General features: G+C 45.7%; 1 protein-coding gene and 1 long non-coding RNA gene across 9 annotated transcripts in view; both read left to right on the top strand.

The window, feature by feature from the left end:
• The window catches only part of HIPK2 (homeodomain interacting protein kinase 2), a 185,613-nt gene that overhangs the window by 86,800 nt on the left and 72,066 nt on the right, over positions 1 to 26,747 (top strand). The window lies entirely within an intron of this gene.
• On the top strand, positions 8,189 to 25,630 carry LOC309666096. The gene is made up of 2 exons (XR_014266893.1): positions 8,189 to 21,595; positions 25,251 to 25,630. It is a non-coding gene; the product is annotated as an uncharacterized lncRNA (long non-coding RNA).

The following is a 26,747-nucleotide window of genomic DNA, read 5'->3' as shown; positions in this document are numbered from 1 at the left end:
GTTCTCCTTAATGTCTGGGGCCGCAGTCCCCACCGCGGGGAGAGTACCCGCCCTGTACCCCTTAGCAGGATTGCTGTGCATGTCCAGGATGTGGAACATTGCAGGGGGCACCGAGCCAGCCCCACGGCTCTGCCCTTGCCCGGTGGCGTTTGTGTGAAGCAGGCTCTTGGGGAGGGCCTGACCCCCTCGCCATGCGGCGCGCGCGAGCCTCACGTGTGGACTCCAGGACACCTGTCTGTGGCGCTCTAAGGCCTTTTGGAGTTCACTTCCAGTTTCTGGATTATATTCTAGGTCATCGTTGAAGCCAAATACATGAGCTCCAAATGTTACTGCATTTATACATCTCAACTAAAAAGAAAATACTGTTTCAGATACTTTATGGTTAGAGATTGCATCAGACTGGCATTGCTCTGAGCACTAGTTATTTTTTTTTTAAAAAGTAGATTTTATGCATGTCGGTACATTAAATACCTTTCACCTTTCTTAAGTTTTATTTTTGAATAAAGAATTTTCTGGAAACTTCTCTTTTTATACAACCTGGTTGTGATAGTTTCAGTACCTTCCCTGAAAGGAGAAATAAGTGTACCACATACATACTTCTATTCCAGAGAATATCTGGAGTTCTTTCATAGGGCACAGTTCTTAATTTATTGCTTCTTTTTAATATATAAATATAATTGTATACTTTACAGAGCACGATCTTGTGTACGATTCCCTTTACTCATCAGAACAGCTCCGTTTCATCATCCCCACTTACACATGTGGAAGCTGAGAACCTCCCTTGCCCCAGGACACAGAGCCAGAAAGGAGGCGAGCCAGCGGTCCCCAGCCCCAGCCTGCTCCCCCAACACCCCGGCTTTCATTTTAGTCCAGCTTCTCATGCATAAATTGTGTCCCATACAGTGGTGCCAGGTCAGAGTTTAAATGATTCCAAGCAACATGTTACTATGAGGGGGGAAAAAAGTCTCTAAAGAGCAAGCCTCAATTACGTTGGCTATCTAGCGTGTTGTCTTATAAAAAGAGAACATCAAGTTCGCTGGCACTCCCTCCGCAGACCTGGACGCTGAAGTTTGTTAATGATGATGGTAAAGGGCTCATCCGAGTGCTAAATGACCAGCAACTGCTATGTTGTTGGTTGCTCAGTTTTATCAGCAGCGGTGCCAGATATTTGCACAATAGAAACTATACAACTATAGGGGCTCTGCAGCTCACCCCATATATATCCAATACTGGACGGTGATAGCAAGGAGGGGAGTTTGCTTTTGTCTAAAGGAACCTTTCCCACAGAATCCCAGCACTGAAGCGCCAAAAGCCATCTGATGATTATGTAGTCCCACCTCCTTCAGTGTAGGTCCCACTCAGCACATTTACGTCAAACACATACTAGGTTTAGGTTTAGGGTTCAGGCCCCCGGCCAGGGGCTGAATAGGAGTAGCCGGAAGGCCTGCGTGGCCGAGTTTGGCCGGGATCAGACCCCAGGTTGGGAGGGGGTTCGGCATCCATCAAGGGCCCGAGTGTGTGTGTGGGACCCCAGCCCGGCTCCCCTGACGCCGTGTCCTGTGCTCGTGACACTAAACACAGGCAGGCGTTTCCGCGTTGACGTGGTCCCTGCTCCTTTAACCGGCCAACATGTGCTCTGTGGTGCTCCAGAGGCCCGCCGGGCACGCCTCCTCCAAACACTTGCCCTGCTGTCCCTTTGAAATCTGTCGCCTTTGCTGCTTCCTGTCCTCGGGTCCCTGACATTGGGCCCCCGTGTGCCCCTGCGCCCCGTGCCGCCTTTGTCTCTGACCCCATCAGGGAAGCTCTGTGTCTCGCAGGGTTACTGACTCATTTGTCCCGACCCTTTCTTTCCTCCTCCTCCTCTTTTTTTGATTTCGAATTAGGTACCTCTAGACCCCAGTTAGTCTCTAGCAAAGTTCAAGCCGTGACATTGGAGTTTTGAGCCACGTGGTTCAGTGGAAGTCAGGCATCATCCTCAGACCACCCTTGGACCAGCAGGACGTGGGGGACAGGCAGGGATGGGCAGGTTTGTAGGGGGAGAGCTCCAGTCTGGGCTCATTAGGTGGGAGCATTTCTGAACAGCTCCCCTGTAGCAGGCAGAGTACTGGGCACCTTCAGCAGTTCAGCGAATACATGTAAATGGCGTTTTATGAAAATAATTTGGGACCATTTCACAGGCAATATTTATTTTCATCCCAGAATGGATAGCAAGTTGATTCTTTCTCATAAGAGAAGATGTGACATAAATAACTTCAAGGTGATGCACTTGTACTGGCTAAACCTTAATCATGAGAACTTCAGGGTTCTGTTTTGTGCATGAACTTCATTGTGGTGATAGGATTAGGCAGCCCCATTAACACTAGCAAAATGGGGCCACTTCTCTCTGATTGCCTGGGCCCGACTTGGTCAGTGTTCACCCGTAGCAGAGCAGGCCTCCCTGACAGAAGTCCCTTATTTCCCCAGCTCTTGGGGAGGGTCCACAGCTGCATTCACATCCTGGGCAAATTTGGCACTCAAAAGGCACCTCCTGGCTATAACAGGATTAATCTTTAGCTATTGCTCTGAGTCACCAACTGGCAATTATGTTTTTTTCATTTTGAGAATTTCTCTTCATATGCCTTGCGAATACTGGGGTTTGACTTGCAATGATACCTGAAGACATGAACTTAATAAAACTAGAAGTAAAAGTATATTTTAATACACGAAAGCTCCTGAAAGTACCCCAAAGTCTTGCGTGTTAACGGTCCTTTTCACCAACTTTTTTTTCAGGTTCTATACTGGTAACATTAAATATACACATAAGCAGAATTCACCTTGTAGTGAACGTTAATATTGTTAAGTTGGTTCTCCGGGTGTGGGTTGGAGAGGAAGTAAGAAGAGGGAAAATGATTGTACATGGAAATTCATCTCTGATGTTAAAAAATATAGTAGTCAACAGAGACATACAAGTGATAGACAAATATTATCTCATACCACATTATTCAGGGAAACATTTGGTGCCAAAATTGTAGGCTGTAGTAGAAAATAAGTAGAAGACCAGCCCTCTGAGATATGTACCTGTAGCTGGGAGCAGACCCCCCAGCATAGCCCTCGGAAGAGACCCCGACGGCAGCCGTCAGCTCCCACCTTCTGGTTCTTGACATCTGACCCAGACTCTAGAGGTGGGAGAGTAAGAAGCCAGTTCCCCCAGACCTTCCTGGGTCTTCCAGTCTTGGGCTGCCCTCCACTGCTTCTGACTTTCAGAGGTCAGGTTATCACTTACTCCACACTCCCGGTTGGCGGCAGCGGCCAGAGAGGAGCCGGAGAGGATGAATGTGGAGAAGTCTGAGGAACCTGTAGAGCCAGGAGAGCATCCGGAGGATGAGTGTCGTCCGTGCCAGACCCACACGGCCAAGGAGGAGCAGGACCTTGCCAGGCTGGGTCCGGTCAGCCTTCAGGGGCAGTGGGAGGGACACAGCATGCACGGGTGCGCACACGTGGTGGGCGCTGGGCTTGTCCCTCCAGGCCCAGTGAGAAGTTTGTGTCTGTCTACCAGCCTTGGCAGCACCTGGCAGTGGGTTGGGCTGACAGGAACCCGTGTTGCTGGAGAACAAGGCCAGACTTACCCCCGGGTGTGCTCAAACTCAGCTGTTCAGAGCATGGCTAGGACGGGCCCTAGCTGGGTTCTTCTCAGAGATCTTTGCCCTCTCGGTGGGAAATCTTGTTTCATCTCATATCTAGATTGTTCTCCCATCCACCCATCCATCCACCAGCCCCAAAACTGCCTCAGAATATTATTGAGCACAAAGCTGGGCTGTTTTGGCCAGAATTTTGTTTAGTTTGGAGCAGGAGGGGCTGATAATTAGACCCACTCCATACTGCTTGATGTTTGCAAGTTTAGGAATCCAAGGAACTAGTAGTTCCTCCCCACTGCTGGCCTCCTGGTCCTGGCAAGGGTGCCTGGTGGTGGACCTGACACACGGAAGGGGAGATTAAGGCAGAGCTTGGAGATAACTTAGCACCCACGCTCTTTGTTAAAATTAAAACTGAAATTCTTAAATAACGTCAGATGTTCTGTGTTCAGCACATTTGTCTGTTTTCTTCACCAATGTGCTCCATATCCCAAGCACCTAACAACGCCTGGCACATTATAAAAATTTAATAAATATGTTGTCAAATGTTACAAATTAATTTTTTTAAGTGGTAGGCATTTAGAGTTTTGAAAAATACATAAAATTCCATCACTGACCACTTATCTTTAATCCTTATCATCGACAGCTTGATTAAACCCTAGATGAGTGGATATGCCTTTAGACACCCCCTCCATCTTCTGTGGAATGGCCCCAGGGCTTTGGATGTTCTGGCCTCAGAAGCTGTCTTAGGCAGTGGCTCTTTCCCCCCTCATTTACACGGAGCCCTGTTTCACCTCGTGATGGGTACCCATGGCCTAGTAAAGGAATTGTTTCATAGGCCAGATGGCCGTAGTTTGCTTTCCTACTGGAGAGGAGGGAAGAACTTTTCTCTTTATATATTTATTGATTTTTTAATTTTAAACTTCCCACGCCAGCTGTTTAGTATTATTATCTGAGTTTTGTAAGAGCCAGAGCTGGGTTATAATTATTGATATTTCCTTTGCAGAGGCTCTAACTCAGGATCTGTTGTAAACTTGTCTCAAGAGGGCTGTTTGTTTGGATTTTGAAAGAACACATATATTTTACTATAGAACATTATTTTTTTAAGTGTTAACCAAAATGTCACATTTTTAAATAGAGGTAAACCTGAGTTTCTTTACGGTCATTCTTGATACTCACCAGGTTGCCATGCCCCAGCGTGCACCAGGTGGAGCCCAGCCCAGGGCGGGTCCAGAGAAGATCTACCCTCATTCCTTAAAGTTTCCCAACCACTAACCTTGGCATTAATTCAGAAACAAGAATACTTTCTACTGAGGTCTTGAAATGATACTGTATCAGTGACTTGGATGGTTGAAAATGTTTACAATGTTTACATATTTTAAAACATTTAAAAACAATCTTCGTGGACTTCCCCGGTAGCTCAGTGGTTAAGAATCCACCTGCCAATGCAGGGGACACGGGCTTGAGCCCTGATCCAGGAAGATCCCACATGCCACGGAGAACTAAGCCCGTGGGCCACAACTACTGAGCCTGCGCTCCACAACTACTGAAACCCGTGCGCCTACAACCCGTGCTCCGCAACAGGAGAAGCCACTGTGATGAGAAGCCCGCACACCGCAACGAAGAGTAGCTCCCGCTCGCCGCAACTAGAGAAAGCCCACACGCAGCAATGAAGACCCAATGCAGCCAAAAATAAATAAATTAATAAATTAATTTTAAAAATAATAATAATCTTTGTAGGGAATTCCCTGGCAGTCCAGTGGATAGGACTCGGCACTTTCACTGCAGGGGTCCCGGGTTCAATCCCTGGTCGGGAACTAAGAATCCTGCAAGCCGTGCCGCACGGCCAAAAATAATAATAATCTTTGTGCACCCATGTTCATAGGAGTATAATTCACAATAGCCAAAAGGGGGAAGCAACCCAAGTGTCCATAGACGGATGAATAGACAAACAAAATGTGATAATACGTATACAACGGAATATTATTCAGCCTTAAAAAGGAAAGAAATTTTGACACGTGCTACAACATGGGTGAATCTTGAGGACATTACACTAAGAGTAATAAGCCAGTCACAAAAGGACAAATATTGTGTGATTCCTCTTATATGAGGTACTCAGAGTAGCCAGATTCATACAGACAGAAAGAATGGTGGTTGCCAGGGACAGGGAAGAGGGGAGGGTGGGGTGTTATTATTTAATGGGCACAGAGTTTCAGGTTTACAAGATGAAAAGAGCTCTGGAAATGGATGGTGATGGTGATTGCACAACAATGTGAAAGTAGTTAACGTCACTTGCCTGTACACTAAAAAAAATACGTACATACATGTTTATGTGTGTGTGTGTGGATAGATAGATAGATAGATATCCGTCCTCAGATTCTGAGCCTATTAAATATTTTACAATTATTCTCTAAAGCATCTACAGCCTTCAGAATCACAGGAGGGGAAAAAAAAAATCCATCTGTGTTTATTATGAGCAGCCCAATAGAGTCCCATGTAGAAAGAAACCAAGGCCTCCAGCCAACAGCCTGAGGCTTCCTGCCAATAGGCATGTAGGTGAGCTTAGAAGCAGATCATCTTTTTTTTTTTTTTAATTTTATTTATTTATTTATTTTTGGCTGTGTTGGGTCTTTGTTTCTGTGCGAGGGCTTTCTCTAGTTGCGGCAAGCGGGGGCCACTCTTCATCGCGGTGCGCGGGCCTCTCACTGTCACGGCCTCTCTTGTTGCGGAGCACAGGCTCCAGACGTGCAGGCTCAGCAATTGTGGCTCATGGGCCTAGTCGCTCCGCGGCATGTGGGATCTTCCCAGACCAGGGCTCGAACCCGTGTCCCCTGCATTGGCAGGCAGATTCTCAACCACTGCGCCACCAGGGAAGCCCCAGATCATCTTAATTACAACCTCATGAGACACCCTGAACCAAACCACACAGCTAAGCCGCTACTGTATGTCTGACCGATGGAAACTATGCGATAACGCGTGTTATTTTAAGCCGCTGAGTTTTGTGGTGATTTGTCACCTGCAACAGATAGCTGGTGCAGTGCCTTACAGTGTTTTTATCTCGATACATGTAGCGCATGCGTGTACAGGAAGCACATGAGCGCGATGGGCTCATAGTGGTCGTGGTCCAGACTCTGAGTTTGAAAGCCCGGCCCCCCCTGGGTAACGCTCAGCATCACACAGACAGCAAGGTTTTGTTCAGTAATGAGCGAGTGACCTTACTGAAGGGATGGCGTGTGAGTGGTGGACATGCTTCGTCTCTAAGGGGGGAGCTTCATTCTCCATCCACCACCAGAAAGTCTCGTCCTGCTGCTGTGTTGCTCCCCTGAGGCCTGGACCTCTCCTCCCTCCTGCTCCCCATCTGGGGCCTCTACTGACCTGCAGATAACAGATGGGGGACAAGGGCCGGAGGGGTCTGAGGAGAGTCTTTGGAAAGTACACAACTCAGAGTGGAGAGCTGGGGCCGGCAGGCAGACTCCTGACTACAGTCGTCTGGCACGCTTCTGCCCCCTCCATCAGAAGAAGGAGGAACGTGGGTTCTCAGTGCAATACTTTGGGAAGGTTGCTGTTGACCCTGAGCCTAAGATTTACCATTAGGTACATCTGAATCAGCCGTAGACATGCACGGAGCATTCGCCGTGTACAAGCCAGGGTGCCAGTTGCAGCAGAGAGCACAGTTGCTGCTGTCGAGGACTGTTCATGCCTGTGCGGGCCGAGGTTGAGCACATTCACTACTGCCCTGCCCTCCAGAAGGACCCAGAGGAGGGTGGGTGATAAGGGAAAGCTTCCCATCAGAGGTGGCATCCAAGCTGGGCCCTAAGGAACCAAGAACTGCCATCTCCATCCTTGGTGCCTGGATAGAACCCTTCGTCCTGACCCTTTACTGCACATACATGCTTATAGGTCTGGCTCCCACTACTCGAGTGTGAGTTTCTTGAGGAAACTCAGCTAGAGATGCGTGTTATTTAGTGTCTCTGGTGCCAGGCACAATGCCTGACTTGCTGCAGGCCTCAGGGGATCTTTATGAATGAATGAACAGATGAAAAAGTGAGTGAGTGATCGATGAGACTGGCAGGGTAACTTGGACTGAATTATCAGGGCCTGGGATGACATGAATACTGAGCTAGTAACTGGCAGTCGAGAACGTCTTCCTTCTAGGGTGGAAACAACGTGGCCTGCAGTGAGCAGCACCGAGGACAGGTGGAAGCTGGGGCAGCGGCCACATCGGCGTGTTACCATGAGCCCAGCATCACCCAGGGTCTGCACCAAAAGTGGCACAAGCTGTGGGCCAGCAACAGAGGTGGCAAATTAAGGGAAGGAACCAGACTTGAAGGCAGTTGTGATTCCTGGGCTAGAAAGAGCAAAGCCCACTCAGGCCAGGCAGCTGTGGGCTGGCGCAACTCCCACTCCCCAGGGAGGCTGTCCCGCGAGCGAGGCCCCGGGTCACTGGGCAAAGACCTACGGGGGGATTCTGGCTCGGAGAACTTGAGGCCTTCCACTCCCAGGAGCAGAGGGTGCTGCGGTGAAGGCTGCGGTGAGTGCTGCGGTGGGTGCTGCAGCGGACTCGGCTTGGCCAGCGGAGAGTCCAGGCTGCATTCTGAGACTTTTCTTAAAGAAAACCTTTTGTCCCTGGGGTACCGAGACACGTCACGTGAGAATCTTTAAATGCGCTTCCTGGTAGGGGCTGCGGCATCCTTAATTTTCATTTAGAGCAAACAGCTTAATTTGGGTTCACAGAAAATGTGACTTTTTTCCTACGTGGCATTTAGCAATCGCTGGAGATAAGTTTCCATGGTCACCTCTTGATCGTCCAGGCTGACGGGAGGAGGAGATGGGAGGGTGGGTGGAGCATTGGGGCTCAGTGTGTAAAACGGCAGATAATCCAGAAATGGGCTGTGGCAGTGGATTTGTGCTTCTGTTTATATAGAGGGGTTATACCTGGCGTTCTGAAAATTCATCACAAACTTTTGAAATCAACTTTTAATAAGGACGACTCAGAAGGACCCAAAAAGCAGGGTTTCTTCCTCCCTCCTCCCCATTCGCCCCCATCCTGTCCCCGGTCCTCACGTGGGGATAGCAGCGGGCTTGCGTTATCAAAACAAGCCAAGAAAGAGAACGATTAAAAGCCAAAGTCCGAGAAAACATCACAAGTTTAGTTTTCAAGTTGGTTATGGGATGTGACAGTGAAGACATTGACCCAATTAAAACTTCAGAGGCCTGCATTTAATGGCCTCTCCTGTACGTTTATATTAGGAGAGGCGTGTTACCAGCTCCCCCGAAGTGCATAGTCTACCCGAAATAGAGATTGAAGAGCGGCTTTATCATATAGTGAGTCAACATCAGCCAAGAGAAGGATGAATATAGCATCATGATATTCTCCACGGGAAATTCACGAGCAGGTACCCTGGGACAGGGGGTGCTGTGTAACCCGGGGGCCCTGTGGTCTAAGCAGGGTCCTCGTGACAGGCGGGAGACACAGCCCGTGGAAACGGCCTTAAAAGGACACGCAGAGCCACCATCGGTGGCTGTCCTCCGAGCTTTATCAGGTGCCATGTTCTGAACCGGGACGGCTGTGCCCTTCTGTCCTGGCTGGGAAGTTCAGCAAGCACATTTAAACATACACATACCCACGGATGTGAGAAAGATTCTGTCTTCTGAAGACTCTTGCCCGATCTTAACATCAAGTTAAAAATGGTTTGCCACATTTGAGGCATTCTTCAAGCCAGTTTTGGATACAGACTCTGATAATTCTGTTCCTGGGGACGTTCAGTACCCATGTCTGTCACGGTCTATACTTTTCAAAACAGTCCCTTGCCGCCACAAAAGCCTTCATAAAGCAGCGTCCCCAAAACACCCAAGGCACCCTGTGGGGCAGGATTTTAAGTCAGCAACATAAACTCAATATCGGGTACCTGAGCCAGAGGCTGCTCCCTCCCAAGTGCCCCAGCTCAGGGCTCTCCTTCTGAAGGCCCCACGCCCACCAGAGCTGTCAGGGCAGCAGCTAAGCTGGGGTGTAAATCAGGTTCCCAGCTGGGAGGAGGCTTCGCGGAGTCGGGTCCTTGGGAAGCAGTCTGGATCCAACACAAACAGTCCTGGGGCAGAGAGGACCTTCCCTGGGACCTGCATCCAGAGTGGTTTGAAAGTACAAGAGACTTAAAGAGTCTTGGGGAGGGGGAGGGGGGTTTTTCAGAGATCAGTTTGCCTTAGAAAATTCCGTGTTCACCCTTGCTTTCCAGCCTTCATACCCTGTACACACGGTCCCTCGGCATCATCTGTAGAGAACTTTGCACCTCCAGGGTTCTGGCTCTGGGGACCGAGAGAGACTAATGTCTGTGTCAAAATGTTTCTTGATAAAGGCATCCTAGGTGTTAAATATTTACTTTAAGCGGAAGGTTCTATTTCTGAGAGGTTAAAGAACAAATGTAATTTCATGCAGAGCCTTTTACTAGTCAGGGTGTGAATGTCTTTAGGCTTTTTTTTTTTTGGCTCTGCAGCAGCCAGCTAACAAAGTACATTCTTGAGATGAGCTGACAAGAGTGCAGAAATGAAGAAATAAACAAAAAGCCATGTTAATTTCAAGCTTCAGTAGGAATACAAAAAGAAATATTAACATTTGCTGAATGACAAATATTGAAACGGCTAGGAAATTTTAATGCTTCTAGCGAGGTTTTGTAAGCTCTCGTGGAATTTTCTCCCAGTTGAGTATAGCACATTTATAGCACTGGCAGTGCCTCGTGAAGGTGTTTTGATAGGAGGTTTAGTTTAAAGGTGGTCCCTCCAAGCATATGGCGTTCCTAATATGATTCCATAGCCCCATTTCCACTTCTCTAATCTACTCGGAGTGGCCACGTCTCCTTAGCGTAATCTTCGCAAGTGCTTGTCTACAAAATACGAGTCACTTCGCCAGCTAGAAGGATGGTCACAGAGCTGTTGTGTTGTTGTTTGACACATATGTAAAAAAATACGTATGTCAGCCTCCAGCTCCTACTTATTTCCGGTTTCTTTTATGGTCCTGTTCTTTGGAAATCGGTCCCCTCACCTTAACATCGTATTATATTTATTGAAAAATATTAAAGTTCTAAAATTTTTTATTATTTTTTTAAAATTTATTAAAATTCTTTTCAGCCTTACTGAGATATAATTGACATAGAGCATTGCTTAAATCTGAGGCCTACAGCGGGTTCGATACACCTTTTTTTAATTAATCTTTATTGGAGTATAGTTGATTTACACTGTTGTGTTCGTTTCTGCTGTACAGCAAAGTGAATCAGTTATACATGTACATATATCCGCTCTTTTTTAGGTTCTTTTCCCATATACGTCATTACAGAATATTGAGTAGAGTTCCCTGTGCTCTACAGTAGTTTCTTATTTAAAGTTCCAAAATTTGTATGCGTGTCAGGTAGACATAAGGCACTATTAATTTAAATTTTAGCTAATTCAATTTAAATTTTAATTCACTTTAGTAACTGTTTTTTGAGTACCCACTGTGTGCAAGGAACCGTGTGAGGTGTCTTCTCCGGAGGGGCCTCAACTCCAGGGTGTAGACACAGAAGCATGAGGTGTTCCGTTGTAGAGGGCAGGTGCCGTGGCAAGTCAGAGGCAGGGGAACTTCATCCGGCTCCTCCATGCTGTTGAGATCGTCCTCACCTGTCTGTCACCCCTACTAGACTCTAACGCTCCCACGCGGGACCAGCCTTCCACGCTGTATACCTGGCGCTGAGCACACGGTGGGCGGCCCACAAATGTCTGCTGAAGGGGCTGGTTGGGGGAGCAGACGGGTGTAACGGTAGAGGGGCCTTTGAGGCAGGCAGAAGAGAGTGTGGGACGTTGACAGCCAATAATGAGTGTGAGGAGACTCCATGGAAAGAGGTTGGTCTCTCGGCTGGAAGGCCCAAGGGGGACGGCCAAGGGCTCAGCATGGCTGGGCCCAGCCTTGGGATGTCTACGGAAGGGTCAGCAAACCACAGCCCACAGGCCAGCCCCATCCACTCATTGCCAGGTGTCTGTGGCTACTCTTATGCCAGGCCAGCCAAGGTGAATAGTTGCAACAGTGTGGCCTGAAAGCCAAAATTATTTATCACCTGTCCCTTTGCAGAAGGAGATTGCTGGCCTCTACTCAGAGGAAGGAACCAGGATGAATACAGTTACCCTAGGACCATATTTTAGGGTGACAGCCTGTACTTGGTCCTCCTGAGCAGGGGACTGACCTGATGGGAGGTCTGGTTTGGGAACGTTGCTGTGGGAGTGATTCATACTGGGGAAGGAACTGGGTGTAGGAAAACCACCGAGGAGGAGCGAAGCGCAGCCATCTGTTGAGGCGTCATTGAAGGAAGTAGGTCGTTTTGAGTCTCATCAGAGAGTTGGCTTGTCACACTTTGTCCCTGGACTGGAAACCCTTGCCCTCTCTTAGCTCTTAGCACTAGCTTGAGGGTCCACCTCAAAGCTCCTTCCAAAAAACTCAAGTCAGCCCCACCCAGCTGGCCAGGCCTTGACTTTTTGTGTTGTTTGTTGGTAGGTGTGTGTCCCGTCTCACAAGCTGTCCATACCCCGGGGCCAGGGACTTCAGCCCGCCACACCTCTCTCAGTGGTTAGCTAGTATTTTTAACATAGCTACAGTCACTTTGAAATGTTTGGTGATGATACAGTCACAGCAGGATGTGTTGCTGGGGAAAACGTACCCTACCTCGTTCCATAAATTAGTCAGAACGCACCAGGCTAATGAGTGTAGGAGCGAGCATCTGTCCGTCGGATGAACCAACACCCATCTGAGAAAGCAGTTAAACCCACATCAGTCATTTTGGTACAATAAAACTAAAATTAGACACAGCACAAATACAGAAAAGATGAGAGCACTTATCCCAGTGTTAGTTTTAAGACTGATGGAGGCAGACGCTAAGGCATCTGGATTCCAAGGACAGTTCAGTTCGATGGTTCTTACAGAGAAGAGCCTGGATGGAGGGAGGGAAGGTAATGGCCAGGGCTGGAGTCCCAAGTTCATATCCAGAGCCTCTTTCTCGTCTTGACCCTAAGCCCTATCAAGGGTATGAAAAGCGAAAGTTTTAGACATACAAATCCAGTTTTACTTAGTAATATTCATTAATGACTGAAATCAAGGGAGAATCTCCTACTTAATGAAGTAATCAATTTGCTCTGGTAATTGAGGTTGAAAACAGAAGACTAATTGATTAGTATGATTACCGTGTTCCTTTTTCTTCCTCTCGTGGAAAGTAGCAGCATTCGGTCCGTGCCAGGTTTGATACTTGGGGCCAGACTAGGTCAGTCCGCCTGAGATCTGTTTTTACTGTTCTGTTCTAGCCGGTCTGGCTCCCCTCTCTGTGCCCCTGTTCCTACTTTATCCACAGGCGAAGGCCCTCCCTCTACCGCGTTCCCTCCAACACGTTCCTTGCTCAGGCTCAGCTCACACCTCGCTCTCTGGGTGGATTCGGGCTGTCTTGCTCCTTATGAATCTCTCCTATCTTTAAGTCACCATTTTACCTAATCAATACCAAGCAGTTTCTCGTTTAATTTTTCTTGCTGCTTTATATGTAGGATAACGGAAGAGGATTAAAAGATGAAAAACAAAAATCTCCCCTCACTTGGCATAGTGTGAAGCCTGACCTCACTGAACCCATAAGCCGCCTTCAGCACAGCTCTGAGGGACGGAAGAGAGGGTGTCGGGGCAGACGCCTTATAAACTGTGAAGGGCCACACAAATTTTGGTTATCGGCGTCACTGTTATTTTTGGCTATATATAGCTTCTTTACTACGTTTATGCGGAAGATCCCCAAACCGAAAGACAGCAGGTGTTTGAACACCACCCTCTATGAATGGGCTTTACCCGGTGCCAGACAATGTGCTGGAAATAAACATTTTAAAAATAGACTTCTTTAGGGTACCTACTGCCCTTGCAGGTAGAAGGACAGCAAAGACCCACTTGAAACAGTGAGAGGGAATTCGAATGCAAACACCTGGGCCCACAGCCCGACCAGCATCTCCACCCGACCCCAGCCCGCCCAGAGCATCACACAGGTAGCCCCACAGACCTCAGTCCCCAGGGGCTCCTGCAACCTCATCTTCCTCCATTTCGTCTTATAAAAGAAGCAGACGACGCTGGGCCGCTGCTCGGGGAGGGGGGATTTGGCAGTGTGCCCAGAGCAGTGGTGGCTGACTGACTTGTCCTCTGTGAGGGAGAGAGAGAACTGACAGAATATGAATGAGAGCGAGAGTACGTCGCTGTCAAGGTCAGGAGCCTGCCACCACTCCCTTCATTTGTTGCCAGCCAACGTGCTCCTTCTGTTTCTTCCCGACTGACACTCTTTCAGTCTCGGCCTTGTCAGCTTATCCTTTGCCCACTCTTCACCTCCACCCGGGCCTCAGAGCAGGTGGGCTGACTCTGTAGGTCTCTGATGTCATTTACTGGCCATCCTCTCCCCCAACCTCCCCTCCCCCCCCCTTTTTTTTTTGCCATAAAAAATGTTCTAACCACTGCTTTTCTAATCACCACTGTTCTAACCACTAGGACTTTCTGTTCTACACAGATTTATGGCTGTTAAAATATTTGGCTTAATTGTTGCAGGTGGTAATTTTGCCTTCTAGGCTTTGTTCCAACTTGCGTTATTTTTTTTGCAAGGAGGATACTGAATACATTATAAAATACTAAATCATACCATGTCTGAGGATAGTAAAAGTGTAAATTCTTTATAATAGGAGTTAAAGATGAGGTAGTCATGTAGAGGACAACCCGCAATGACTAAATAAATCATGATTCTGGTTTAATGATCTTAATTGACCCCAGAATTAATAAAAATGTTATTTTAAATTATTTTTTTAAGTCCTCATGTTCTGAAGTCAGGACTTGAACTGACCTTTCTGCAGTAATTAATGACTAGTTGGTATGACATATTTAAAACTTTCCCAGTTCTTCTTATAAACCTGACTAGTCTTCCATATCAAAGATATTGTATAATTTCATGCCGACTTAAATAAATGTAATGTATTTTCAAATCACTAAGTCAATAGCTAATCAATTCTATTAACATTCCGTGTGTTATATGAGGTAAAATGTAAATTCCATGAGGGCAGGGAGGTTTGCAGTGGGTGTGTCTATTTTATTCACTGTATTATCTCTAGCATCTAAAACAGTGCCCAGCATGCATTGTGGTCACTAGATAAGTATTGAACTAATGAATGAATGAGCTGTAGACAAGCTATAAGAAATTAATAAAAATCGTTTTACAAAAATCCAGAACAATGTATTATAATGTTAAAATTCAAATGTGTCATTTTAAACTAGGTCTGTAAATACAAGCATACCCTGATTTATTGTGCTTCACAGATATTACAGTTTTTACAAATTGAAGGTTTGTGACAACCCTGCATTGTCAGATAATGGTTAGCATTTTTTAGCAGTAAAGTACCTTTCTTAGGCACAATAGACCACAGTATAATGTAAAAATAACTTTTATATGCACTGGGAAACGAAAAATTCGTGTGACTCACTTTATTGCTGTGTTCTGGAACCAAACCTGCACTATCTCTGAGATCTGCCTACAGTGAACAAATGGGAATAATTAAAATAGTCTGCGTTGCCCACCTGAACTATAGCACTCAACGCTCAGAGTCTGGCAAAGCCCGTTTCTAATAAATACATTGAAGTCACTTCATTACAACTTTACTCACAACTGAAGGCACTGTAAGGGAGTCCAATCCATCTGGGCACACAGAGCGTATAAATAGTTCTCAGTCGGCTGTGATTTTCTGATCTGCATTCAGCGCTCTTTTTTTTTTTTTTTTAACACCTTTATTGGAGTGTAATTGCTTTACAGTGGTGTGTTAGTTTCTGCTTTATAACAGTGAATCAGTTATACATATATCCCCATATCTCCTCCCTCTTGCGTCTCCCTCCCACCCTCCCTATCCCACCCCTCTAGGTGGTCACAAAGCACCGAGCTGATCTCCCTGTGCTATGCGGCTGCTTCCCACTAGCTATCTATTTTACGTTTGGTAGTGTATATATGCCCATGCCACTCTCTCACTTTGTCCCAGCTAACCCTTCCCCCTCCCCGTATTCTCAAGTCCATTCTCTAGTAGGTCTGTGTCTTTATTCCCGTCTTGCCCCTAGCTTCTTCATGACCATTTTTTTTTTTAGATTCCATATATATGTGTTAGCATACGGTATTTGTTTTTCTCTTTCTGACTTACTTCACTCTGTGTGACAGACTCTAGGTCCATCCACCTCACTACAAATAGTTCAACTTCGTTTCTTTTTATGGCTGAGTAATATTCCATTGTATATATGTGTCACATCTTCTTTATCCATCATCTGTCGATGGACACTTAGGTTGATTCCATGTCCTGGCTATCATAAATAGAGCTGCAGTGAACATTGTGGTACATTACTCTTTTTGAATTATGGTTTTCTCAGGGTATATGCACAGTAGTGGGATTGCTGGGTCATATGGTAGTTTTGTTTTTTAGTTTTTTAAGGAACCTCCATACTGTTCTCCATAGTGGCTGTATCAGTTTTAGAGACTGGCATAAAGATGGGTGCAGAGCAATCACAATATTAGAGAAAATGTCACATTCGCAGTTCTTTTCAAGTCTATAAATACAAGGTTAACCAGTGTGGTTTTCTATAAACCTGTCTTGGGTATAATTACTATTTCTTTTAATTATTCTACCTTTTACTCTTACAGTCTTCTATTGTGTTTGACGTGCCAATTTCACTTCACCAAATTCCAGTTGTAATACTTCGTTTTCAAGTATTATGAAAACATCTTAATGTTCTTTCTGTCACAAATTACTCCTTTGGTTCACTGTTTCAAATTGTGGGTTTTAAGAATGTTACTTTTCAAGTTGTCATCAAAGCTAGAAGATACTTAAACTTGGCTGAAAACAATCCGATTTGAATATCAGGAATGAGAGATGCATCTCCCCCTCCACTGCCGACTACGGGAATGATCAGTAATTACATCATGTCGCTCCTGCCACCTGAGAGTCCAGAATCTTAATCAGGGTGCAGACCTGGGGGGACCCTTTGACTCTGCACCCCTCCACCAGTTGTGCGGGGAGAGGTGTCCACTGAAGGAGGAACAGCTTCTTGTATGACTTCTGAACCTTCTCAGGCCGGCGTCTCAAACCCATTATGAGAGTTGAAAATGTTTAGCGTTTACCGTATCAGTTCTCACTTGCCCAATGTCTGAAAGCAATTTGAGGGTAATTTAAACCAAATCTTTTAGTAGAGCTAGTAAAAAATACATTTAACCTGTTAATTGTGCCACGTTTTGCACTGTCTTGGAATCTCCATAAATAAAAGATTAAAATGATGGGCATTGCAAGACATAAATAAAGCTTAATTATCCCAGTTTAAGATTCAGCCAGGTACGCCTATGCCGGGCTGTTGTGCTGACCTCATTGCCGTATGACTGCCGTCAATAGCTCTTTATATTTCATCTGTTTTCTCTAAAAGCCACACTAACATATTTATTATGTTTGTAGACTGTTTTTTTCCATCATAGTTGATGTAGTTTCACATTATTGAAGTCTTTTTTGAGATATAATCTATTTGGTTATCCTAGGCTTTAGTGCTTTTCTACTTCATCACTTAACTTTTGTGTGTGACTGTGGTAGTATCGTTGCTCGTGAAACAATTCGGTGACACCTAGGAATTGCCCATTGCGTTTATGTGGTTTCAGGTCATCCCTCCATTTGCCAAATATCATCTGTGTAAGAACCATACTCATCAGATAATTTATGGAGAACCTTTTATAGTCTTGTTTTCTCATTCACAAATGAGTCTTGAAAAGCTGGATTTAAGAAGACAATTTTTAAGATCTTTCTCTGTTACAAAAGAAAAAAATGGGCTTATTAATGGTACCGCTGTCTTTAATTATGTGAAGTCAGTGTAGATATTTCCCCTGCCAGATCACCAGCTCCTCAAAGTGAGAGATCAGGGCTTCTGTTTATGGTCCATCCTTTTAAATGACTTAACAGCAGGCTGAGTACAGAGTGACCCACTGGCCTAGGGGATACACTGTGGCCTCCTAAGTGGGAGGAGGGCTCTGAGATTCTTCCAGAAAGGTCACTCCCTACTCAGAATGATAAACCTCCATTTTTTAAAGTAGTTGTTAGCTAAAGGGATTAATTAACCCAAAGGAAGGGATTTTAAGGCCATGTTCTTGGTTTTGTTTATGATAAGAACATTGAATTGGCCCTTCTGTAAATTCTACGCCTCACATTAGAAAGCACAGGTTAAGTTGATCCTGACACTTCATGAATTCTTCCATGGTCTATTATTTTCAAAATATCTTGACAGTTGAAAGGCATATAGGCAAAAGCCAATCAGTGTAAATAGTTACATTTAGAGGAATAAAAGATAGTCATCAGTCCTTTTTTACTTCACCATTTTTAACCACTTGGATTCAAAGCTGGATTTTGTCTCAACGAAATAGAACAGCTAATATCCAATCAAATGTACAATTTTAACATTAGCCAGACAGTCCCAGAAAATCTGAATTAACATTTGTAATTTTAATCACAAAATTAATGGCATTAAACTCTAATAGAATTGATTTCACTTATTAATTTCTTCTAGTCAATCTAGAAGAAATATATGTGATAAAGCACACTTATCAGTGCTTCACGTGAGTGATGTCTCACCAGACACCCAGTTAAATAAAAAGTAAATCATGTCTATTTCCCACAACATGTAGCATTAATCAGACTTACTTGGTTAATAGTAAGTTATCTAACTATTGTTGCATAAGATAGTGTTAATTTTAATTTATGTGTAAATAAATGCTCTCTTCTGTCTTACCTAAAAGATAACCCAGGTAAAATAGAAAGTATTTACAACTTACTACATATGAAACCAGATTGTTCTGTGTGTAAAGGAGATTAACCAGTATGTTTTGTACATTGTACAAATGTACAAACTTTTTCCAGGATATATGGCTTTTGTTGTGAGAGCTTTCCCTTTGTTATTGGTTTTCTTATTACAAAAGCCAGCAAGTCAATGCCGTTTCTGAAATGGCAGTCACTATTTTAGGATCCTGAAGCAGTGACTCAACACAAGAGGTAGATCAAAAATTATAAAATTGAATTTAAAACTACTATATGTTTGTACAATCCCACTAAAGATCAACTTAGCAAATTATAACAGCAGCCATAAATATATTTATATCCTTTCACCTGATAATCTCATTCCTTAAAATTACAAATAATTGATTTTTAAAAGCTGTATGCATATATATAATTATCCAACTATTTTTTCTAAAAGTTGAATATTAGAGACAACAGAATCAGCAAATGAGCAATGAAGAATAAAAGTTTGAAAATGAAATATTAATAGTTGGGTGGAGTCTGGGTGATAAGTATGAAGATCAAAAGTATACAAGAGTAATTACAAACTATCAGTGACAAAAGAAAGCAAAATTGTACATGGACTGATTACAACTATATAAAAAATTGTAAGTGACAAACTTTTGTGTTAGAGTGGCAATACAGATTTTTTTTTAAAATAGTTTTTTAATACTGTTACAAGGTTGTTGAATACACTTTCTAGCATGTTTTTGTTCCGTACCACTTTAAGGAGGAATTGAAAGGATCAGTCAAAATGACTGCAGGTCATAGCACCAAAAATAAGGTGTCTCATGGTGCAAATGACTGCATCTATTTGTGGCATCCTCAAAGAATGACTGCACTTTCTAGGAGTCCTTTACCAACTCCCAGAGAGTCACTTACACAGTGGGACAGTTCCTTCTGGAGTGTCTTATCTGTCTAGTTAAAACTTCAAGGAAGAAGATGATATTTGCCAGTCCATAAAATGACATTTGGTCACCTGACCTTTGACTTTTAAGAAGTGCCAGAGGGAGTAATAAGATTTAAAGAGGTGGATAAGCGTATACAGTGAATCCCTTTCAATTAAAATCAGATATCTTTATAATGTTACAAAAAAAAAAGAAGTGCCAGAGTGTCCTTAATGGTTCTAGTGAGCCTTGGGTTTTCTGTGACATAGTGACATAGTGACAGCCCCTTTCACAAGGGTACACCTTGGCCAGCCCCTTCTCAAGTCTCAGAAGGCCCGAACGCATGGTCAGTGAGTTGCATGTTAAAGATAGCTTGGCATTCCTACCCCATTTCAAACTCTGATTTACCTAGTACTCATCTTGACCTTTTTAATTAAAGGAGGGAAGGCCCAAATAGTAAAATATTTGCTCTTCGTCCAGACCAGTGAATAATTTTGAAAAATTGCAGTGTCCAGAAACATGCTCACCTCTATCCTTTTCTAGATGCCCTCTTGGTTGTGCATCATTGCTAGCCCTCGTAGAAACTGGCTTCTGGCTACTAATGGTCACTGCCCATCAGCAGGGTCTATCGAGTAGTTGCTATATCGAAACCACCATCTGGGCATCTCAGTGTATAGATCTGCTTACTGACTTACTGATTTTTTTTTTTTTTTTTTTTTTGGCTGCATTGGGTCTTCGTTGCTGGGTGCAGGCTTTCTCTAGTTGCGGTGAGCGGGGGCCACTCTTCGTTGCAGTGCATGGGCTCCTCATTGCGGTGGCTTCTCCTGTTGCAGAGCATGGGCTCTAGGCGCACGGGCTTCAGTAGTTGTGGCATGCAGGCTCAGGAGTTGTGGCGTACGGGCTTAGTTGCTCCACAGCATGTGGGATCTTCCCGGATCAGGGCTCGAACTCGTGTCTCCTGCATTGGCAGGCGGATTCTTAACCCCTGCGCCACCAGGGAAGCCCTGACTTACTGATTTTAAAGAGGTTACAGTCTCGTTGGAAACAGAACAACTGAAGAACGTTCTCAAAGCTCAAAATGAACAGGTCCCACCATAAGCATTTGCACTGAAACCCCAGTCCTGGGTGATCCTCAGATGAGCAGCAGGGTCAGATTAGCTGAGCCCTGGGTGTCCCAGCTGGGGTGACTATATCTGTAAGAGAAAGTGAAGTACCAGGTGCTAATTTAACAGGGGATGAGTTTGGTGATGTAGTGAGAATAAAGACCAGTTGTAGATTTCTGGAAAGTGGGCAATGGAATAATAATTGTGACTAGGGGGTGAATTGATTGATGAATGTGGCCAGGGGCTGAAGACAGGAGTCCAGCCAGCAGAGCTGGGTCAGTGCCTGCATAGCTTGGGTGTCTGCTGAGAAAATGGGGAAGACACAGCAACGTCAGATCTTTTACAGAACAGGAATCTGCTGGGTTTCATAAAGTATTGAATGTGAGATAAGAAGGAGGAAGGGTAACCAAGGGAAAGGAATTTTAAGCATTTGGAAACCGTTGTTGTGTTGGTGTTGATGACAGGCTGGGGACAGAGTACCTATAATAAGACAGAAGAGGGATTCCGAGCTGCTTGTTTGGTGTGTTGTCTCTGTCCAGTATCAGTAGAATGTTCATTTGGACAATTAAGGTATAGAATTCGGGAGCAGTTAGGAGCAAAGGTTAGATTTGTCAGTCTTGTGTGCTTTGGACGAGTTCGCACTCGGAAGGAAGACGCAGTTGAAAGTCAAGGGGAGGATTAAGTCTGTGGTGGAGAGGGGAAAAGGGACGGCAGAGAAATAGGGCCATAGCGTGGCCTCAGACCCACATCACTGCCGCCGCAGAGACCATCAGAGGGGACGTTCCGTGGCCTCCCCAGGAATGTTCTAACACAGCAGCGCAGAGAGGAGCCATGCTGTAGGGATGAGGGAGAGAATTGCCAGGGGAAAAAACTTATTGGAGTAGTTGAGAAAGGAAGACAAGGAAAACGCAGATGCCAGGGGAAAAAGGAAGACAAAAGCAGGGTGATGAGTACCGTGAGGGCTTTTTCAGTTGGGAGAAGCCTGGGTGCTGAGGCACGAAGGCGGGTGGCAGTGAAGCCAGTGACCAAGTGTGAGCAGAGAAAGTCCCCATGGGAGCAGCCGCTTGGAGGGATGCCCAGGCACCACTTCATTCTGCTGGTGACAGTTGCTGGCCGGAGCACTCTCAAAACAAAGGTGGGCTTGCGGGGAACCTGGAGATCGAGTGTAGGACGTTTCTGGGCTAGTTACTTCTTATCAGTTACTCTGTCTCTAGTTTCCAGGGTTGGAAGGTGGAAAGTGCTGGTCTCTCAAGGTTAAATAGCACCCCAGAGTCTAACTGAATTTAGCTTTCACATGTTTTCTGTTTGTTTCTAATGTCTCATGAACCCAGTTTTACCTGTAGCTATTATTTCAAGTTTGGCCCCTAATGTTTATAAATAGCACTATTTAAAGCTAAATAAAGCCCCTCTCCATGCACAGTTAACTCTAAGGTTTTCACCGTCTAGCTGAGGGTACTAGTAATAACACCGGCAGCCAACAGCCGTGTGGCTCTTTCTAAAGAACTTGCTATATAGTCTCGTACCTGAACCTCAGGCCGTTGAGGAGCCCGTGGGGTGTGTCATCCAGCTCCTAAGTGGCAGCGCAGTCACTCAGGCCCAGGTCCTGGGGCCCTCCAGCTACATGTGCTGCTGCGTCTCGGGGTGTAAGCTCCCTTCTGAGCTAAAGGGAGAGCTCGGCCTGGTGGTCTCCAGTCCAGTCTTCCAGGCTGTAAAGACCATTATTCTATGACTCCACAGCTGTAAACATTCAAATGAATATTATATAAAGAAGGCAAAGGTCGGTGAGGACCAGAATTGAGAGGAAAGCTTCATGGAGGAAGGGGCTTGAGGTGCACCTTGAAGAGTAGGTAGGAATGAGCAGGGCAGAAGGCAGGGAGAGTTTACGGGCTGAGGGTGGTGGAAGCAGGACTTAGCGTAGCCAGCAGTGGACAGACAAGAGGCGCCAGACATAGAGCGGAAGGGGGGCGGTGGCCAGGTGGGGTGGCGGGGCTAGGAGCGTCTTGAACACAGGGCGACATAAAGAAAGTGGCGTTTCAGGAAACTTGGTTTGGCTGTAACATACAAGAGAGTGAGCTAGAGAGATCTGTGGGAACCTGGGTGGTAAACCTGTTGTTAATTCCCAGGAAGATTCTAAAAGGGATTAACTGGCAAGTGGTTTATAAGCAACTATGGAACCATCATAAGGCCCCCGTTATTTTCTTCATAACATTTCTGGAGGGATAGATCTACAGGGGAGTGGGGTGGATAATAGGCAAATCCTTACCTTTATATAGTGCTTTTCTGCTAAAAGTACATTCTAAATTTCAGCTCAGCATTTGACAGGTGTTTGAAGCTCTAGGAGCAAGATGAAGAAATATGGACTGGACAGTGGTAGAGTTGGTGGATTTTAGCTGGTGGGAGGAACACACTCAAAGATCATGAGTTAAAGAATTGTTCAGTGTAGAAGGAGGTCTTTTACAGCTGCTGCAGAATTATGTCAAAGTGAGTGAATTGGATGAAGACGTAAAAGGCTTGTTTTTCAAGTTTGTGGGTAACACAAACTGTGGAAGAATAACTACGTTACTGCAAAATTGGAAAAGATCTCAGTAGGACAGAAGCATGAGCCAAGCTCACCATATAACATTTAGTAAGAATAATATAGTCATAGCATGGTGTTTTTAAAAATCAATTAACGTAAGAAACCTGAATTAGTTGTGGAATATATTAAAAGACTTTGGGATGCAGGGTTGGCTGGGTTGGGGGGCTTTGGGGGAGACAGTTGTGTTAGAATGAGTCGTCGGTATAGGATGGCTGTCAAAAGAGTTAATGCAGGGCTTCCCTGGTGGCGCAGTGGTTAAGAATCCGCCTGCCAATTCAGGGGACACGGGTTCGAGCCCTGGTCCGGGAAGATCCCACATGCCGCGGAGCAACTAAGCCTGTGCGCCACAACTACTGAGCCCTCACGCCACAACTACTGAAGCCCGTGCGCCTAGAGCCCATGCTCCGCAACAAGAGAAACCACCGCAATGAGAAGCCCACGCACCACAACGAAGAGTAGCCCCCGCTCGCCGCAACTAGAGAAAGCCCGTGCACAGCAATGAAGACCCAATGCAGCCAAAAATAAATAAATAAAAAAAATAAATTAAAAAAAAAAAAGTTAATGCAGCCTTAGGACAAAGTAAGAAAAACGTAGTATTTAGAACAAGGGAGATGATAGGGATATGATTCTCACTGAATCATATTTGGGTCATGTTACATACAGGACATTTTCTGTTCATTTTATTGTGGGGGGCCAGTTTTACTTTTGATGTGAAGGGTGGTGATTGAAGAATCTGAGGGTGTTTGTTTAGTAAGGAGAAGAAACACCTCCAGGTTTATGGTAACTGTCTAAATATGTAGAGGGTTGCCATGTGGAAGACAGCACCCCAGACAGGTAGCTTTGCCTGCACTCTTCCAGTGGGCACACTTAGGGGATTCTAGGGTGAGAAGATCTGGACTCAGTGAGCAGCTCATTAGTGGAGGATTAGGCAGAGCTTTGATGAATAGTTGTCAGGGATTCTGCAGAAGAGACTCCTGTTGGTTGTAGGGTTATACTCCGTGGTTTCTAATGTGTTATCCAGTGGTGTGCTGGTGGCTTGTTCCAGCCTGCAGGGGCTAGTGGTTAAATAATCAGGAATTTTGCAAGCCAGGAGTTCAACTGTTGGTGGCTTGAAATCAGCCATGGGGGCAGTCTTTACACCACAGAAGTCCACAAATATTACAGATGACCTGCTCCACTCCCACCCAGTGCCAGCGTACCAGCACACCCCGGGATTGTCCCAAATAAAGAGTGTCTGTTAGGGGCTTCCCTGGTGGCGCAGTGGATAAGAATCTGCCTGCCAACGCAGGGGACACGGGTTCGAGCCCTGGTCCGGGAAGATCCCACATGCCACGGAGCAACTAAGCCCGTGCGCCACAACTACTGAGCCTGCACTCTAGAGCCTGAGAGCCACAACTACTGAGCCTGCGCTCTAGAGCCCAAGAGCCACAACTACTGAGCCTGCGTGCCACAACTACTGAACCCACGTGCTCTAGAGCCCGTGAGCCACAACTACTGAGCCCGTGTGCCACAACTACTGAAGACCGTGTGCCTAGAGCCCATGCTCCACAACAAGAAAAGCCACCGCAATGAGAAGCCCAAGCACCACAACGAAGAGCAGCCCCCGTGAGCAGCAACAAAGATCCAACACAGCCGAAGATAAATAAATAAATAAATAAATAAAATTTAAAAAAAAAAAAAGAGTGTCTGTTAGAAGCTATGAGCCTGTGGAATGTGAGACAGCAAATCGGAGAAGGGAACGTCCACGTTTATGTTCTTTGGACTTTTCAGATTCTGTTTCCTTCCGTTGTACGCAGCTCCCCTTGTTGGTGCTCAAGCCACTTCCTATCTCCTGCCAAGATCTGAGGGCTGGGAGTTTCTCTGTCACCGGATCTGCCAGGGAAACTCAGATACCTTCTGTTTCTTGGAATAATTCTTTCCTTGTTAAGTATCTAGAGTGGCTAGCCCTGGGCATGGGGCAGCCCCACTCCGTTCTCAGCACCAGCCTAAAGAACTTGTGAGTCACAGATGAGTTCAGCCATCGAAACAGGATTTGGAAACACCTGGGCTGTGGAGGACAAGTGATCACAGGGGCAAGGTCCAACTCACAAGTGTAACAAAGCCCTGGAGGCCCTATGGCAACAGCAGACCTCAGATCAGCCTCTGTCCCCATGGCTTGTGGGCAGAGAGCAAACAATGATTTTAATTTTGTTTCTCTTATTTCTTTTTACAGAAAGGATTTGAAGAAAGTCTGAATCGTGTGTAAGGGAAAAGCACATGTCCTGTGGTAGACATGACAGCAAAGTCAGCTGTGGTCACGCAAATAATACTATTTGAGTGTGTTCTGAAGTTCTAAGTCAAAAAATTGTTTTTACTTTTCTCATATATATACGATGTCCCACTTGAAACCCCCAATGCTTTTCTTTTTCCCCCAATGCTGCCTTCTCCCCACTCCCTCCCGTTATTGGTTCCCCAGGAGACAGACAGTAGCACCCAGGAATGGTTAGGCCGTACACGGGGGATGGCCCTTCCAGGAATGTTCATATGGCCAGCCAGTGAACGGCTTGTATTTGATAAAAAGCTTTCTTGCCAAATAAAACTATGCAAAGGTGATTTTTGAGCTGTGGAGCAAGCTACTCTGAATCTCAACATCCAAGTTATAAATAAGGGAGTTGAAGTATAGGGGTTGCTTTTATCATTCAGTAATGTGTTGTGAAGCTGTAAAGAGGTCTGTTTTAGAAGTGACAAAACCAGTGCAGATGAGCTATATCCCCGTATGGAGATGGAGCGTGAAGAGGGGTCAGAGAGAACTGAATAAAGGAATAAAGGCAAGACAGGAAGGGCAGGAAAGAGATGGAATGCAGCTGTAGCACCACAAGGTTACAGGCTAGGGACCCACCCTTAGAAAGGTGTAGGCCAAGGACAGGGAATAAAGAGAAAACGGGTTCCTACTTCAGAAGCTGTAGGATGACAGGAGGTGGTGACTTGATGATCATTTTAACCGCAGGCCGGGCCTGGGACCCTAGGAGCCCAGGGAAGAGCGTCACTCTAGACTTAGAGAAGCCACAGCCTGGGCTTGGAGCTCTGCCGAGCCCTGGGCTCAGGGCCTGGAGAACCTTGCAAAAGGATGGACTTGAAAAGGATTGTTTAAGACTTGCAGTAAGTACAGAAAGAACTGAATGCCGTGCAGCTGTGCCCGTGAAAATCTTCAGCTGCGTGAAATGCATACCTGAGTGCAGAGTAGAGAGTTTGGTTTGAAGGGCCTGATTGTGATGCAAGGCAGGGAGAAGGTGAGGAAAAGGGATGCTCCCAGGAAAGACGTAGGGCAGCGAGGGAAATGTGGACACAGGGGTATAGAAAATCGACTGAGTTCCTTAAGGCGGTGCTCTTGAGTAAAGAAAGTCCCTCCTGCCCCCTTGCCCTTGGTGGCAGCAAAGAAACAGGGGCCCTATTGGTTTTGGTCGGCCACATGCTGTTGGCCTCACTGAGAAACACATCCACTGGTCAGCATCTCACCTTCTCCAGCCAGGGCTTCAGGGCAGAATGAAGCCCTGCCGCCCTAGACGTCCACTGTGTGTGAAGAGTCAGCTTCTCCCCTGGACACCTGGGGTGCTGCCTAGAAAGGTGACAGTGATCATTTTCTGTCTTCTGTGGTTCAGGTGGAGAACCCTCCTTGAGGAAGACTGGCAGTGCCTGGCCTTCTGATATAAAGTCATCAACCTACTGGGGT

The sequence above is a fragment of the Balaenoptera physalus genome (assembly GCF_965194825.1).
Source record: "Balaenoptera physalus genome assembly, chromosome: 8".
In the NCBI taxonomy this organism is placed as follows: Eukaryota; Metazoa; Chordata; class Mammalia; order Artiodactyla; family Balaenopteridae; genus Balaenoptera; species Balaenoptera physalus.
The sequence above is the reverse complement of the archived record's forward strand: the minus strand, read 5'-3'. Positions and strand labels throughout refer to the sequence as shown.